The sequence below is a fragment of the Ceratotherium simum genome, chromosome 16 (assembly GCF_057802395.1).
Source record: "Ceratotherium simum simum isolate JZ-2026a chromosome 16, ASM5780239v1, whole genome shotgun sequence".
NCBI classification, from domain to species: Eukaryota; Metazoa; Chordata; class Mammalia; order Perissodactyla; family Rhinocerotidae; genus Ceratotherium; species Ceratotherium simum.
The window spans coordinates 44,916,533-44,933,507 of record NC_141915.1 but is presented as its reverse complement, the minus strand read 5'-3'; the positions used below and the strand labels follow the sequence as shown (position 1 = coordinate 44,933,507).

Below are 16,975 nucleotides of genomic sequence, written 5' to 3'. Positions count from 1 at the left end.
GTTCTGATGGTTGAAGTTAGTTCATTTGGGAAAAATTTTGTTAGATAAATTTGTGTCTAAATTTGATTGTGGGAATTAATTTGGAATATGGCTGAAAACACTGAGTATCATGTTTTATTATTTTTGGCAGTCTAATTCAGAAATGAAAAAAGATTGCTGTTAAGAAAATTATATATGATTTCTTAGTAAATGAGTGACAGAGATAAGACAGGGACTTTAGCATTTCCTGAATTTCAGTCATGTTCTCAGTAGCTTATGGTCTCATTTATAATATAATATTGTACCCATGACAATTTTTACATGAGATGTTTTCAGGTTTCATTATCTGTATAAAGGGGCTATGTTTGGGGGTTTGGGGCATGCATATTTATCTATAAATGATCTAAAGCAGTGCTTTTCCAACTTTTCCTTCAAAGTTCTTCAGGGTCTGGGGTTGTCCAGAGCAACTTGTCACAAAAAGCACATTCCTCTGAAAACTCCTTCTCTATCTTGAAAAAATGAGAATTTTGCGTTTTGCTTTGTAATATATTTGTGATTAACAAAAATGTATTTGATTTTACTAGAATCTTTGATTAAATTGACACTCTAGCAAAGTCTCTCCTATTTATTCGGTGGTTCCTGTTAACTCCCTAGTCCATAGCTGTGTGCTCCAGAGTGTACATGAGAAGCCAGTTCAAGAAGCCAGGAATTAGTGGATTAACAAGTAATGTTCCAAGAATACTGTGTCTCTCCATTGGTGGGAACAGGTGGGCTCTCTCCCAAATCCCTGTTTCCTGTGTCATCAGAGCAAGATTTTAGAAGTTGCATCTTACCTTTGGACTCAGCAACTGACTTAAAAAAATTTTTTTTAATGCCTTTTGACTTGTGCACCTGCTGCCTCCTTTTCTCTTTGAATGTTTTTTTCCTTCTGACTCTCCGTATCAGGCCCTCCACAACTTGGCTGCTCAGAGCTGCCTTGAAGTTCTTCTGTATGTTTGCCTTTATGTTTCATTTGGAAAAGAAGTCAGGCAGTTTCTTGGTAAATTTTGGGCAAATTCTGACATTTAAATTTATTATCTGATACAGTGTTTGGGTCCTGGGCAGACTGTTTCATTTGACATTGCCTCATCTGCACAATCAGGATATTAGAGCACTCCTTTTGTTATGTTTGGTCCATTAACTTTTTTGATTAATTTTAATTGAGAATTTTAAAATGTTCTATACTAGAGTTCAAAGTATTAGAATTAATTAAAATCCACCTAATCAGTGTAGTCTTTTGTTTATTTGTTTAATTTAACTCCTTGAGAAACTTTACTAAAATATTCATATAAAGTCCTGGTTAAACTGCATGCATTGGAAGCCAGTGCTTATGTAGCTACTTTGAAATCTGGGACTGCAGAGGAGAAAACCCTCCCTCTCGGATGTTAGGTCTTAACATGGCTGATAGCCTGAGAGAACCTGACTTGTTTAAGTGATACAGTTGTATTCAGTTGAATTTTAGAGCTATCTTCTGAATTATCCCAAAATAAATTATTTCTAGATTTAGGAGTGCTTTCAGGGTTAACCTGTAACTTTATTGTTCTCATTACTAATACAGTTAAATCATGAGGCCTAAGATTAGTTTTTCTTCTCAATGAGTTATTGGATCACTTCTGTGGTGAGATGGTAAGATAGTATCTTTATGTAAATTCTGGAGTCTGTATCTCTAGTATGAGGAAGAAATTATCTTGTTTTTAGGTGGGATTGAAACCAAGGAATGCCATGCATTCTTAGATAATACTTTGCCATTTACAAAAGTTTTTCACATGCCTTAAGTTGTTTAATCTTACTGAAAGTTTGTTGCTACTGGACTGAGTACATAATATATGATATTTTGAATCCGTTGAGACCTCTGTTTAATGGAAAAAAATCTTGATTTCTGAGCTTTATAGTCATTGTAATCAGTGTGAGGATTTTCTTTTACTTACATTTGGCCAAATCTTGATAGTTGTGAAACTGTGAAATCGGTAGTACTGTTTGGGTTTCATACCTTTATCCTGTTTGCACTTCTTATTTGCCAAGTGAGTAGCCTGTTTCTGTTGGGAGGATATAACCCTGTAAGGCAGGTGATGCAGTGGGAAAAGTGACAACTGGAGACTGACACCCTGATCCCAGCATGTCCTTCAGCTTTGAGGCTTTGAGCGGTCTCCTAACTGTTCTCTCTTTGCCTCATTTTCCTACTAATAAAATTTGGAGATTGAACTAGGTGGCCTTCCATATTCCTTCTACATCCAAAATTCTTTGATTTAAATTTCTTTACTTTGGTTCAGTTTATTCTGGCTTTCTACTTAATATTTAGCTAGTTAAATATTAATGTGAGAGCATGCATCAATTTCAGTTTAAAGATGTTTCTTTCATGATATAATTTTAATATTGTCTTAAATAGATTAATGTCTTCATTTCTGTGATACCTGGAAATGGGTCTCGAGCTTAATAGGTACTCAGTGAATTTTTGTTGAATAAATGCATTTAAATTTTTTTAAATGTGGCTTTAGATTTATGATTGTAAATAATCCTCTTCAGAATTAGAATATATTTTTAGGGAGCTCAAAGTATTTTTATGTGTAGTGTTATCCAAGTTTATGAATGAAAACATCATTTGCCAGAGTCTATAGATAGGGATTTGAATTTGGGAAGAGGTGCTGACCTTTACTTATCTCGTATTTTAACCTTTCAATTACTGAACTTTGGAAAATAGCTTAATTAATAATAATAATAGTTAAACTGATGAGGGAGGCATTATTATTATCTCCTTTTTACAGAGCAGAAACTGAGGCTTATAGGTTAAGTACCTTGCAAAGTAACACAGCTGGTAAGTGATGGAGGCAGGATAAAATCTAGGGTTAACCGTTGGATCCCATACTCTTCATGCCTACACTATACCTTTTTTTCATTTATTCAGCAAATTCTTATGAAGTGTTTCCTTTTGCAAGGCTCTGGACTAGGTCCCTGGGATGCAATGGTAAATAACAAAAACTGGGTCCCGGTCCTTTTGAAACTAAATGGTTTTGGCTTTAGGACTTTCTCCTGAGTTAATATAATAATTGCTTTTTTTTTTTTTTGTGAGGAGGACTAGCCCTGACCTAACATCCGATGCCAATCCTCCCCTTTTTTCTTGAGGAAGATTGGCCCTGGCCTAACATCTGTGCCCCTCCTTCTCTACTTTATATGGGACGCCACCACAGCATGGCTTAGCAAGTGGTGCGTCAGTGCGCGCCTGGGATCCGAACCTGCAAACCCTGGGCCGCCGCAGCAGAGCGCGCGCACTTAACTGCTGCGCCAGTGGGCTGGCCTAACTTTTGTTTTTTTTTTTTAAGTTCAAAACAAAATAATCCCTTGTCCTTTTGAGATTAGTTTGGACATATGAAGTACTGAATTTGTGATAGAATATTCTGCTTAGAAATTTGTTAGCAGATATATGGTGGGGAAGTTAGAGAGTGCCTTTTTGGAGTGTTTATTGTATAGACAAGAGTAATAAATCTGAAGTTGGAATAACCATAGTTCCTGCCTTTAAGTCCTTTCAGGCCAGGTTCAGGAGGTAAGACTGATATATGAAAACAATTTCAGGGGAATTACAGAGAGCATTTAACCAAAAGCAGGGTAATATAGTGCCAATTATCTACATTATTGTTAAGTGAAGCAAATAAATAATAATGGTGGTGTGGTGGAACATATCTTGAAGGAAAAATAAATTGGAGGTAGATTGGAGGAGAGGAATGAACAAGGAATGATGGTGAGGAGGGAGAGTCCTCTTTTTCTAGGTAGAAAGAACAGATAAAGACATGGATGGTACAGAGTTGTGTATAGGAGGGAAGGGCTTTTCTGAGGAATAAATAATGTTATATTAAATATGAAAATATAAATAATCGTAAAGTAATATAATACAAATACTCTAAAATATGAGAAATTAATCAGTATGTTTTTGACTTCAGGTATAGGAAACCTAACTCAAACTGGCTTAAACAATAAAGAAACGTTTGTTGTTACCTGTAGCTAGAAGTCCAGAAGTCTTGTAGATGTCAGGATTGTTTGATTTAATGGCTTAATGCTGTCACCAAGGACCAGGGTTCTTGTCAGCTCTCCATGCTGCCCCCTTTGATGTTGGTGGCATCTTCAGGCTTGCTGTAAGTTGACAGTAGCAGTTTGAGATATCATGTTTAGCACTGTCTGAGGAAGAGAGACTGTTTCTTCCTCATCTCATCTTTAGAGTAGAAGAGGCTTTTCTCACAATTCTGTCTTGGAGGCCTTCCAGTGGGCTTCCACTCATGTCTCATTGGCCAGGATTAGGTTCCATGCCCATTCCCAACCAATCATTGGCAGAGAGAGTGGGTTAAAACTAATCCATTAGGATAGAGTGAATATTGGAGAGTCAACCACAATGACTATTCCAAGAGTGATTTGAAAAGTGAGTAGTGTGTGTTTATTTCTCTCCCTAAGATTTTTGTGTCTGTAGTGGCTCACCTTTGAATGTCCTTATTTGTAAAAATTGGTGCCTAAGCAGAAAGACAGCTGATTTGAGATAAGAATGTAAAACAGGTTGACTGATTTAAGTGCCATAAACACTGTGAACTCCTGACTCTTGGGCTAAGCAATGAGAGAAAGGGAAAGTTGGAATCTATTTTTCCCCAAAATGCATGTTTTAAAATGAGCATTTCCGCCTTTTTCCTAATCTACTGAAAAAGTGTATTTCATAACCTTGGTTATTTGGGGGCCTAATTAAATCTGGCAATTGAGTTTTAAGAGTTGAGGCAGTAGTAACATTAATTATTTTGTGGTGGGTGTCTTTGAACATAATATTTAAGTGTACACTGCAAAGCGCTTTGCCTTATTTGGTGTTTTTCATTCTGCTCATTTAGATTTCAGAATCTTCAGATTAGGGCTCTAGTTCGCCATCTATTGGTCCTGGAATTGTGTGTTTAACACCCTTCTGCTGTATTTTGTGGAATTACTATTTATGTGGAGATGTGTGTGTATGTTTTTTTAATTAACTTAATTTTCTTCCCCAGAATTATAAATTAAAAAGCAAAGACTAGGATCTTTTTTGGATATGTATACAAATATGTATACTTGCTTGCTTTTGCTATTTGAGAACCATAACTATGATTGAGGGTGATTCTGAGAGTACAAATGAAAGCTCACGGAAATATAGGTGCAGATGCTGGAGGAGCTGGTAAGTTAGTCTAACTTTGTGGGAGGACTAAAACTGTGAGGGTGTTTTTTTGACTAGCAGAAGTGACGCATACCACCGGATATTGGTTCTGGTAAGCCACAAAACAGTATTGAGCATTTCTCATCTTCCTTTTTGGTAGTACAGCATATCCTTTTCATCTGCTGAATTTGATGATTTAATCGTTGGAAACTTTTTTCTTCAGTCATTTAAAGTAATATTTTCATGAATCCCAGAGTTCCTTGTTTAAATCTCAAAGCACTGAATTCAGCTTTTGGCAACTTTTTCTTTAGTTTTCAAGGATGGTGGAATTATAGTTTGTGTAAATGTGACAGTGTATTTTATTGCTAATTTTTTTTAATCTAGAGAAAGTTCCATTATTTTAAGGCCCTGTTTTGGGAAAGGAATAAAATACTGTACTGACACACTGATCATGAGAAACGATAGTTATCACCACTTTAAATCAACTCTTGTAGGAAAGTGGGAAGTTTGATTTTTGTTGTGAGATTTGGTTTTCTCTATGGAGTTCTTTGTTAAACTTTCAGCATAGCAGTGAACTTCCTTTTGGTGGCGACGGGAAGCATAAATACTCATTGTGTAATGCCATTTGCCTGTTTTGGCGGATCTGCCAAGCCCTGACACCCAGAACAAGACGCGTGCTTCTTAGCGAAAACTACAGTTCCCAGCCGGCCCGGCGCTGCTGGGCCATCACTTCCCCTCTCGCTCCCGGCTGTCCCTTCCCTTCCCGGGCTGGCCCGGCGCGGGCCCTGCCCGCGCCTGCGCAATGACGACGTGCGCCTTTTTTTTTTTTTTTTTTTTTTTACCTTGGCGGCTGCGGAGCACGGCTCTGGGGCTAGTGCCCAGGCGTGCTGCAGTGTAGAGAGGCAGGCTCTTAGGACAAAGGGTGGCAGAGAGCGCCTCACTGGTCAGTGAGCTTCCTCCCCGGCTCACCGCACGTTTAGCTCTGGAGTAGTGTGGCACTGGCGGCAGTAGCCTTTTTACTACACAGTGCAAACAGTCCCTCCCTCACGTCCTCTAGCCCCGCCAGCCCGCCTCGTCCCTCGTAGCCGGCGCGCGGCCCCGCCAGCCCCAGCACGGAGGGAATGTGACGGCGTCAGTGCCTCAGGTTAGCCTCACCTCGGCACGAGCCAGGCCCACTCCAGCCTGTCGCAGTGCCGCGTGCCGTCGCCGCGCGTCTGGGAGCAGCTGGGGCCCGGCGCCGCGGCCTCCGCAGATGGAGGTGCAGAAACAGCGGCCGCAGCGAGGAGCCATGACTGAGGCAGCGGCGGCCGCGCCTCCTGGCGGCCCGCGGGGGCGGCGCGGCGGGCGCCCCCTGGCGGCGCGCCGGGGCGGAGCGGCCCTTCGCCGCCGCAGCCGCAGCCGGCGGAGGCGCTGCTGTCCCTCCTCCCCGTGTCCCCGGCGCTCGCCCGCTCGCTCGCTCGCTCCATTCTCCCTCCGCTTCAGATTAAAGGGGGGGAGGGAAAAGGAGCTCGGCCGCCATTTTCCCAGTGCCGCCGCCACCGCCGCCAGCGCTCGCTGAGCCGGCGGGAGAACCGAGCACCGTAGCGAAGCCGACTCGTCTCGCCGCGGCGGCGCGGGGGGCGGCTGGAGCGCGCTCCCCGGCCGGGAAGAGGCGGCCGGGGGTGGCGGCCGGGGTGCGGGCTCGGGCTGCAGACGGCGGCGCTTGTTTGTGCGGGGCGGGGGGGCGGTTTCACCCTCTGCCCCCGCCCGCCCGTCCTCCCGGCCGGGCTGCGGTCCCCGGCCGTGCCCAGGCCCCACCGGAGCCGAGGAAGGCCGGAGAAAGGGCCCGAAAGAGAAGAAAAAGCGGCCGCTCCCCGCCGCCGCCGCCTTCCCCTCCCCCTCCGCCTCGCCCCCCCGCCCGGAAAGTCAGGGCGGCTCCGGGCGCCGGGGGGGAGGAGAGCGGCGGGCCCGGGCCGGAGCCGCCGCCGCGCGCCCCCGCCCGCCGCTGCCGGCCCTCGGCGCCCAAGCCGGGGGCTGTTTGCAAACTGCGCCCATTTTGTGGGGCTGAATCCGCCCGGGCTACGCTCCTCCATCACGTGGTAGGTGCTGCTGCTGCTGCTGCTCTCCTCCTCCTCCCGCTGCCCTTTCTCCTTCTCCTCGCTCTTTCTGTGGCTCCCATTTCTCCCTCTCTTTGTTAGTTGTAACTAGAAAGGCAGGGCAGGGCAGGAAAAAATCCCCGGAACTTTAAATGGCCTCTCCGGGCTTCCCCGCTGCGGGTCCGGGGCTGGGAGTCGCCCCAAGGGCGGGGGTGTGCGGGGGCCCTTCCCCACCAGCTGCCGCCCCGTTCGCCAGCTTTTCCTTTGGCGTTCTATTTAAAAATGCGGCCTTAACACGATTTATTCCCTTACAAAAAAACCCCAAAACAAACTCTGGCTCTACGCCTTGAACTTCTCTTGACTGCAAAAGGCCTTTCTCTGCTCGAAACACACATCTTGCGCGTTTCACGGTGTGTATCACAACTCTGATTGTTTAGTGAGATGGCTGTTTGTTTCATTTATTTATTATTTTTGTTGCCTATAAATTGAGGTCACTTAGGTTTTCAGATCTGATCTCCCTCAGGCGGACGTGTTTTTTTCTTTTTTTTTTTTTTTTTAACTAAAGAGGAAGAGGCATTTATTTGCTTTTAAGTGAGTTTGGGGGGCCTGTTTTCCGGCTGACGATTTTTGATTCTCAGCAAATAGTTTGATTGTTTTCCATACGGTAAACAACTCTGTCCTTATGTTTTACTTAAAAATCCTTTTGTTTTCTATTGTCGGGATCCCAGTATGTGTGTGTATGTGGTTTTTTTTTTGGAGAAACACGTTGCTTAACTATCTCTTATTGATTGCCTTAGGGGAGAAGGGGTGACATGGCGCCACTTTAAATTGCTCTTTCCTCCCCCTCCGTTTTTTTCCCCTTTTATTCTGGAGGTCACCGGAGCATTTTTCGTGACCTATTAGTAGAACTGTATGTAAGATTGTTAACAATACAACTCGTAGGGCTAGAGTTTGGGACCTTAAAGGTCTGGAGACCCGAATCCCGAGGTCCCCAAAGTTCCGAGAAATCTCCCTAATCCTCCTGCCTCACCTCCCTCCCCTCCATTCACAATCCTGGTGTTGCCATCTCCTTTGTCACGTGGCTAGCAATCATTGTGTTTTTTTGTTTGTTTTGGGATGTGTGTTTATATTTTTAAATTGTAGCCTAGAAGAACCTCCCCTCTCCCTGTTGAAGAGATCAAAACGTTTTAGGTGTTTTAGTTTTAGAGTCGGAGAACATTTATAATAAACGATAAAATTACATAATCTTTGCCTTGCATAATCATGATATAGTTACAGATTGTTACTGAACTTCGTTTCTAAAGCACTTTCAAGTATGGAAAGTAGTACATTGGAATACGTTTTCCATTTTTCAGAATAGTCTGTAGTTTCTATTTTTTCTGCTTTTTGGGTCATTTAAAGTACTACTATTTACAAAGGCTTAAGTGGGTGTGTTTTCCCTTCCCCCCCTTCTATAGGATGTACTTGGTTCCTTTTCTAACATCGTGTCTGACCAATTTAGAAATTTTCAATTGTCTGCAGACGTTGTCAGTTAAAACTGTTTTTCTTTTCTCCTCACGACAGTGAATACATTTGAGTAATAAATATTTTTCTACCTGAAGTTATTTGATTATGTTTCTGTTGCAGAGAATTTTTGCTTTTAATCCTATAGGTTTAGAAGAGTGTTGTTCTATCTGTTTCCTCATCAGTTTTCCCAATAATTGAGTATTTTATAAAATACCAAGTACACTTCTCTGTTGTTCTACATAGATTAGTCACTTTCCCAATTTAAAAAAATTTATTGTGAGTTGAGAAACAAAAGTAAACATGAAACGTAGTGAGTCTTAAGTGTGCATTGATTCGTTTCCTCTATACCATGTATATATTCAATGGTTTGGGCCATTTTCTTTGCTAACAGTTACATCATGTCATGTGATATGTGCAGTGTGATGTGTAGTTCTAAAAATAAGGCAAGGTAAAAATGCTCATCCTTTGGGAATTTAAAAAATGTATTGTAAATGTGGGATAACTACCCTCAGTCATGGAATTCTGATTTTGATTTCCACTAGGTTTACCCAACAAAATAATGCAATTCTTTTGACCTTTAGCATATTTGATGTGTTTGCTGGTGATCTCATTTGAGGTGGTTAATTTTTTATTTCTCAAGTGTGCACTACTTGGAAGGAAACATTAGATGTGACAAAGATTCCTAACATCTGTATTATGGTGAAGGTGGTTGCTCTCTGTTGACTGCTTCATTTAAGTAAATATAAAATAAGTATTTTTGATTTGTGTCTGTAGACAGTTAAAAGGGTGATCAGTTAAGTATTGATAGAGCCTTGAGGTAGGGTGGGGTTTCCACCTGTATGAATCTGTTGAAGTGAAATATTTAGAAGTGTTCCTGCATCTTTCCTGAAAGCCTTATTCAGAATATTAGTATTTGACTTTGTGCTTTACCAAAGTAGCATGTTAAATTTTTGTCTGATTTTCTTTCTTCCTACCTATACACGTTATTTCTATGTTAAACTTGCAGAGCATTCTTTGATTCTTAGTTGACTTAGCTTCCTCATTATCCTGTTGAGGAAAGTTCTGGAAGCTAGAAATGAGTAAGCCTTAGCTCACTTTTGAACTTTTATCAAGGTGAGAAGAAATGAAAAGAACTCTATTTTTTTTCTGCTTCAAACACTGCCAATACTCGTCCCTCTCCAGTAATGCTACACTGTAACCACTGTCTCTACATCCTCTGGATTTTATTGGGTTGACCACAGACTTTAATTGTATTTTAAAGTGAATAGCAAGTTTTAGATTTGTTCTGTTTGATATAACCTGACTCGTAATCTGTAAACATAGGGCCGTTATGTTTGTTGATGAGGCTTTGGGAAGGTATTCTAGTATTGAGTGGTTCTAGTTAGGAACTTTTGTGGGTAAGGCTTAGTTACCTTGTTATACTAGAAAAGCAATTTTGAAATGTTGTAAAAAAAATCGTACTAATCCATATGGAATTTTCTAAACAGTAATTGAAAATACTGCATTTAAAGAGTAATGCTTATTCCTCTTATATTTAGTCAGCTTCCTTGGGGAGTTTGGTAGGGGTTATTTTTTCTTCTTGTTGAGACCATTAGGACACAGCAATTGACTTCCTGCAGAGAGACAGATTTTTTAAATTAATTGATTTTTTATTTTCCAAAGGATCTCTTCATTCCCTTGAGTTAGGAAAGGAGAGACTAGTGCAGACTAAGTATGTGGTCTTCCGTTGATTACCTCAGAGCAAAACTCATCGAGTAGTTTATTTAGAGTTTTAAAGCACCTTTTCTTTGCTCTCTTTCTCTACTTTGAGTAAGTTTCTGCCTTGATTGGTTAAACTGTTCCAGGTCTCAGGAAGCATATTTTACATTAGTGCCCTTTTACTTAACCACTTTATGAAGGAGTACAATGCAGGTGTCTCAAATAGAATGGCCCTAAATACCTGGCCTGCAGTGCAGAGAGTACTTGGACCATGTCCTTTCCCTAAAATAGGAATTTAACTATTTCTTAGAAATCTATATTGAGACTGGTTTTTGAGTCTTCATGTTGCTTCTGAAGATTTATGTTTAAGTAATAGTTTCTATCCTAATAAATTGCATATTCGCCTCTAGGCGTACTGAAAGTCGTGCAAAAATATTCTTTCCAGAGTGTAAATTCATAACACAAAATAAGACTCTTTCATCAGCACTTCCCATTCCCCGAAGTGTGAGATCAAGACTCAGTGAACCACACTGATGGTTAGAGAAGACAATATGAATTAGAAAAGACAAATATCCCACTGTACTAGAGGTCACCAACATTCGAAGGCCACGAGAAGTGGTGGGAGGTTAAGTGGTATCCTTGAGTGTCACTTGCAGATTGTGGGGAGAATTGTGGGTCATAGGAAAAGACCAGTCTGTATGGTTGGTAGAGTTGTTAATAATGTTATTAGTTCAGTTATCATTTGTTCCTACATTATGCCATGTGCTTGTCTTTTAGGATGTGGGTAAAATGTATAGGAGAAAATAAGCCAATAGGTGTGATTTATCAAAAAGCCTGGACTCCAAGAAGGACTGAAATAGATATTTTTCTTTCTTTATGTTAAGCTTTTTCTTGTCTTTGATAGAATAAAGATAAAGCTAAAAGGTAGAATATGAGGAAACCTGCTTCAAAGTAGAGAACACAACTTGAATAGTCTGAAAGAAATATTTGTATATGAATATTTTAAACCTTTATACCAAGAGGCCCTTCAAGGTGGAGACCTTTTAAATTCTTATTCCTCTGTTGGGTAGTAGTGTCTGGCAAATAATAGCTACTTAATAAATGTTACCTTATGCAAGCTTTGCTTTTCCAAGATTTTAAGCTAGCTCCATAAAATTTTAACATTTGAATGCCCTAGCCTACTAGGGAATTAATTAGCTGAGAATTATTTAGCTATATATTTTATTGTTGTTGACTGTAAAGTTGGCTTTTTTCCCTCTAGTTCTAATTTTTTTAGAATTACAGTTTTTCCCCAAGCTTTTGCGAATCAGGAAATGTAGGGTGGAGGTAAATTCAGTGCAGTTTTATCTAAATGTTATCAAAAACTTTGGTTCTTGTTACTTGAACCAGGAATCCCAAATGAGATCTCACTCTGAATTTTAAGTACAGCAGATTCTGCCCTTGTTTGGAAAAAGTTGCTTGAGTGGCATCAATGTTAATGGAGTCCCATACCTTTTAATTTCTTTTTAAAAAGGGAGCAGCTTTAGGTCAGATCTGGTTAAATTCAGTTGGAAGGGATGTGTTGGGGAATAAAAACGATAACAATTTTGTTGTTAGGATGTTAAACCAAAAATTGCTAAAAACTGATATCCAGGCTTTCTTTTGCTACCTGCTATTTGGCTTTTGTCACTGCTTATTAGCACCTCCACCAGAGGAGGGTGTGAAGGGATAGAGGCAAAAAGCTAATTAGTTTAGTTTCTGATGTCTGTTAGTATAGAGGCTTTTTAGAAATAGTAGTCTGGTAAGTTGAACTGTCAGGAAAGTTTCATTAAACTGTACATATATTACCGTGGGGGAACTGAGGATGTTTGAACACCTTAAGCGTATATCAAAAAAAATGGACTGCTGGTTTTTGTAGTTACTGATTTACTGCTTACCTCCTAGTTTCCGCTTTGGCTTCTCAAGGGGATGAAAGAAAGATGTTAGTATAAACTTGAACATTTCCCTGGCGTTGGAAGAATTAATTTTTTTTTATCATTAATTCAATACTTTAAAGAGATAAGGTAGGTTTCAGTGAGATCTGTGGAATTTAGTCGACCCCCCCCCCAACCTATTTCTTTTTGAATTGCTTGGACCCTTCAAGAAGCCTCCGATTTTAGGATTGTTCAGAAATACTTGTATTAGAGTTTGTTAGAAAGAAATGGGATAAAAGTACATTTTTTCCCTCTTTGGCCTTTTGTGAGCTAGACTGCTAGGAAATTTGAAGTCAGTGATAGGGTGAAAATAGGATAAACACCAATAAATATTTTGATATATAAGTTTAGGGTGGTTTTTTTTTTTGTTACAAGTCTTCCATGAAAGAAATGTGCATACATCTTTATCCATCTATGAAAATATTTCTGTTGGATGGGTTCCTAGAAGTGCAGTTACTGGGTAAAAGTTTGGGTAATTGCAGTTAAAATTTTGATAGTTATTGCCTTCAAAAGGCTTATGTAACCAAATGTAATAGTTTTAAAAGTGCAGTTAAAAAGTTTCTCAGTCTGAGTGCAGGTGCTTGGCAATGTAAATGATTGGAACTTGAGGTAGATAAAGTCTGCCTCATTCAGAGTCAGTTGATACCTGCTTCCTCTTACGTTATCACTTTATGATCAGACATCCTCGTTAACTTCATAATGGATCTACATCTGATGCATTCAACATAGAATGCTCAGGTTAACTAACATGTATTGGTCCACTGTCTGCCAGGCGCAGTGCTACATGTAGGGGATAGAGATAAAACAAGCCGTAACCCCCCTTTTAAGAAGTATACAATCTAGGGAAGGAGGGGACAGACAAAATTGGGAGTTTATCTTTCATTATGAGCTATTGCCCAGGTTGTCATGGGAGTGCAGATAAGACCCTAGAGAGGAAGGAACCCCTAACTCAACCTGGCATGAATGGGGAATACTTGAAAGAATATGTGACCTTGGAGCTGAACCTTGACAAAAAAGATGAACATGAGCAAAGATGCAAGGGCACGGAAGAGCCTAGAATTATAAATAAGATTCAGGTGGCTGGAGTGGGGACAGGTTGGAGATGAGGCTGAGTGTAAAAAGGGGGCACAGGTATATGCTCTGTGGGGAGTTTGGATTCTTCATTACCCTAGAGTCACTGAAGGATTTTAAGCAGGAGCACAACATGGTCAGATTAATGTTCTCCCACACCTTCTCTCGCGTCTTCCTTTTAGTAATCATTTTGGTAGTGGACGCTAGATTGAAGGCTTGCTGAGACAGGAAGAAAGAAGAACAGTTGGGAGATTATTACTGCCTGGGTTACTGTAGTACATAATAAGGCTCTGAACTAAGGCAGTGGCATTAAGGATGGAGTGAATGTGCCTGTCATTCTACCTATTGAATCCTCCCTGTTCAGCCTTCAAAAGTCAGCCAGAATGTCATCTCTTTCTGGAAGCCTTCCTTGACCCTTTAAGGCAAAACACAGTGCTTTATCGTCTTGGCTTACCTTCACACCTAATTTCTATCTTATCTTGGGCATTAATGAAACTGCTATAATTCTTAGTGTCTCCAACATTAGACCATGAACTCCTGTAGACTTTCTGTAATTCTTTTCTGGCATTAGTATATGTTCAGATGAGATATCTGTGAGAGATGGTAAATCAGTGATTGGGATCAGGATTCATTCACATAGAGAATGTTGAGATGCAGGAATGGGTTTTGGATTTGGTGTTGGGGGCAGGGAATGGGTTTTCATTATGGGATGTGTGAAGTAGCTGTATGGACGATGCTAGACTCGACTTATTCTTTAGGTTTCAACTTAGATGTTGTTTCCTCTGGGAGGCCTTCTCTGACCCCACCCACTCAGCCTCAAGAGTTCCTTGATGTGCCCCCCCCCCCATTCCCTCACAGTAGTGTCTGTCTTTATTGGTCCTTGTCATCCTTGTAGACTCTTACTGTGGTGCTTTGAATCCTTGTAGGCAGTTAGTGTGGTGCTTTGGATGCTGTAGGCATTTTAATAAAATGTTGATTGGAGATAGTCAGTTGGTATTCCCTCATTGACTTCCCTCTAAAGACTAAAATTTGAAATCTAATGTCTAGCAGTTAAGGCCCTTCCTGTTTAAACCTAGCTTTAAACTACCTAGTGTAGTAGTTAAGAGCATGGCTTTGGAGTTAGAGATTTGAATTGGAATCTTGCCTCTGCAGCTTAGTAGTTGTGTGATCTTAAGATTTTATTTATTTATTTATTTTCCCCCAAAAGCCCCAGTAGATAGCTGTATATCATAGCTGCACATCCTTCTAGTTGCTGTATGTGGGACGCGGCCCCAGCATGGCCGGAGAAGCGGTGCCTCGGTGCGCACCCGGGATCCGAACCCGGGCTGCCAGCAGCGGAGTGCGTGCACTTAACCGCTAAGCCACGGGGCCGGCCCTAGTAGTTGTGTGATCTTGAGCACATTACTTAACTTCTGAACATCGTTTCCTCACCTATAAAATGAGAGTAAGAGTACTTGCCTTATAGTGTTATTGTGAAGATTAATTGAGAACATATGTGTAAAAACACTTTGCCTGGTGATCGACATTTTAAAAGGTCAATTAATGTTAGTGAACAGCAGGGATGATGATAACCTATCCTCCAGTCAGAGCTGTGATTCCCTTAGTAATTATAAAACTTTTTTAGTTAAGAAGCCCTGTTGGCATAAGAAAGTGTTAGGGACTGGGGTGGTGAGGTCCACGTTATTTCTTTGTTTTATAATAAAAAATTTGCCTCCCACTCCCTATTGTATTCCATAACAAATCTTGCATTTGTTTCCATGTAAAAGAAATACTTTCCAGTGTGTCCTGTAATGTAGCTTTCAGCACTTCATCGCAGATCACTACATAGCAGCTTTCTTCCTCTCTTCCTCTTCTTGAGAAGCTGTACATGTACCAGTTGGAGAAGCTGTACATGTACCAGTTGGTTCATCTAAGTTGTTCTGTGGGTCGTCTCCCAAATTCTTCTGCATTATTTTGATTGTGTCAGTTTCTTGATTAGAATTTCTTCACCTTTGCTTAGCAAAATCTTACTTATACTTGAAGACCTACCTCACCAAGTCTTTTGACTACTCTAGCCCAGGTAGTAGGTGCTTACTGTGTACCAAGCTCTAGATAAAGCCAGTGAACATACAAAAGAAGGATTCTAAGGAACTTTGCCTGTCTTGGAAATAGAATTAATAAATTGACAATAATTAGGGAACATGCTGATAATTTGAATTGAGTGATGGTGACTTGAAGTGCATTGTACAATTAAAGCAGGAAGAAAGCAATGTCAATCTGAATAGTCTGGAAAAGTTTTTGTGAAGATGCTGTGTATTGAAGGATTAATTAAGTTTTGGGCCTAAGGGGTAGAAGGGCCAGGTAGAAGCAGCAGCATAGGCAGAGGTTATGGAGTTGGTAATCTGGGGGGAGTTCTAGGTCCATGCCGTCAGGTACCCTTGCTCTGATATTGTTTTAAGTTTCATCTTGGAGAATTTAGAGTCGTGAAAAAAGAGCTATTCTATTATTCTATTCTAGCTATTCTAGAGAAGTGAGGTGATAAAAAGGTATGGAATAGATTGGAGGACTGAAGCATTAGTCAGGAAGCTGGTATGATAATTTTAATGAGAGCTGATGATGAATTGGCCTGGTTTTGGGTTGGTAGTGTTAGGAATAGAGAGGATATACCAAACCAGAAGAGCTTTGTGAGAAATAACTAGAAGGATTTCATCATAAAGGAGATGAGTTATGACGGAAAAGAGAGCCTTCTCTCCACTCTTTAATAACCTTTACACATTTTCTGTTTGTGTCACTTATTTGGCCCTTCTGCAGACTCTAGCCCTTTCCGGTTTCTGGATTTAAGCTTGGAGGAGACTGACCATTCTACTTTGATGACCACCTTAGTTGAGGTTCTTCATCCTGTCTGCGTTATTGCAGTAGCCTCTTCATTGGTCTTTGCCTTTTCACTTTCTTATTTAATCCATCTTACCCAACTGGTCTCTCTAAAGCACAGTTTTTGTTTTTGTTTTTTGTGATGAAGATCAGCCCTGAGCTAACATCCATGCCAATCCTCCTCTTTTTGTTGAGGAAGACCGGCCCTGAGCTAACATCTATTGCCAATCCTTCTTTTTTTTCCCTTTTTCTCCCCAAAGCCTCAGTATGTCATAGTTGCACATCCTTCTGGTTGCTGTATGTGGGACGCCGCCTCAGCATGGCCAGACAAGCGGTGCGTCGGAGCGCGCGCACTTAACTGCAAAGCCACGGGGCCAGCCCCCTAAAGCACAGTTTTGATGTGTCGCTTCCCATTTGAAAAACCTTTAATGATGTTCTCCTGCCTGTAAATCTGAGTAAAGGCTAGCTATTCAAGATTGTCCATTAATGATCTGGCTTCAAACTGCCTTTCCACCTTTTTCTATACTGCTTTCTCTATTAAACTATGCTTTATATTTCAAGCAAATTGAGCATTTCTTTTAATCTCCAGCATGTCCTGTTTTCCCACAGACTTGCCTTTTCCCATGCCATTTCCTTTTACTGGAATGCCACGTTAC

At 40.9% G+C, this 16,975-nt stretch overlaps 1 protein-coding gene across 6 annotated transcripts in view; it reads left to right on the top strand.

The window, feature by feature from the left end:
* The window catches only part of KANSL1 (KAT8 regulatory NSL complex subunit 1), a 189,686-nt gene that overhangs the window by 20,936 nt on the left and 151,775 nt on the right, over positions 1–16,975 (top strand). Inside the window, exon 1 of one of the 6 annotated variants that reach the window (XM_087441338.1) lies at positions 6,661–7,245. The exons of the other annotated variants lie outside the window; for them this stretch is intronic. The gene's annotated coding sequence lies outside the window, so the exon portion shown is untranslated. Of the gene's footprint in view, positions 1–6,660; positions 7,246–16,975 lie in introns of those variants that run through there. 6 annotated transcript variants of the gene reach the window in all.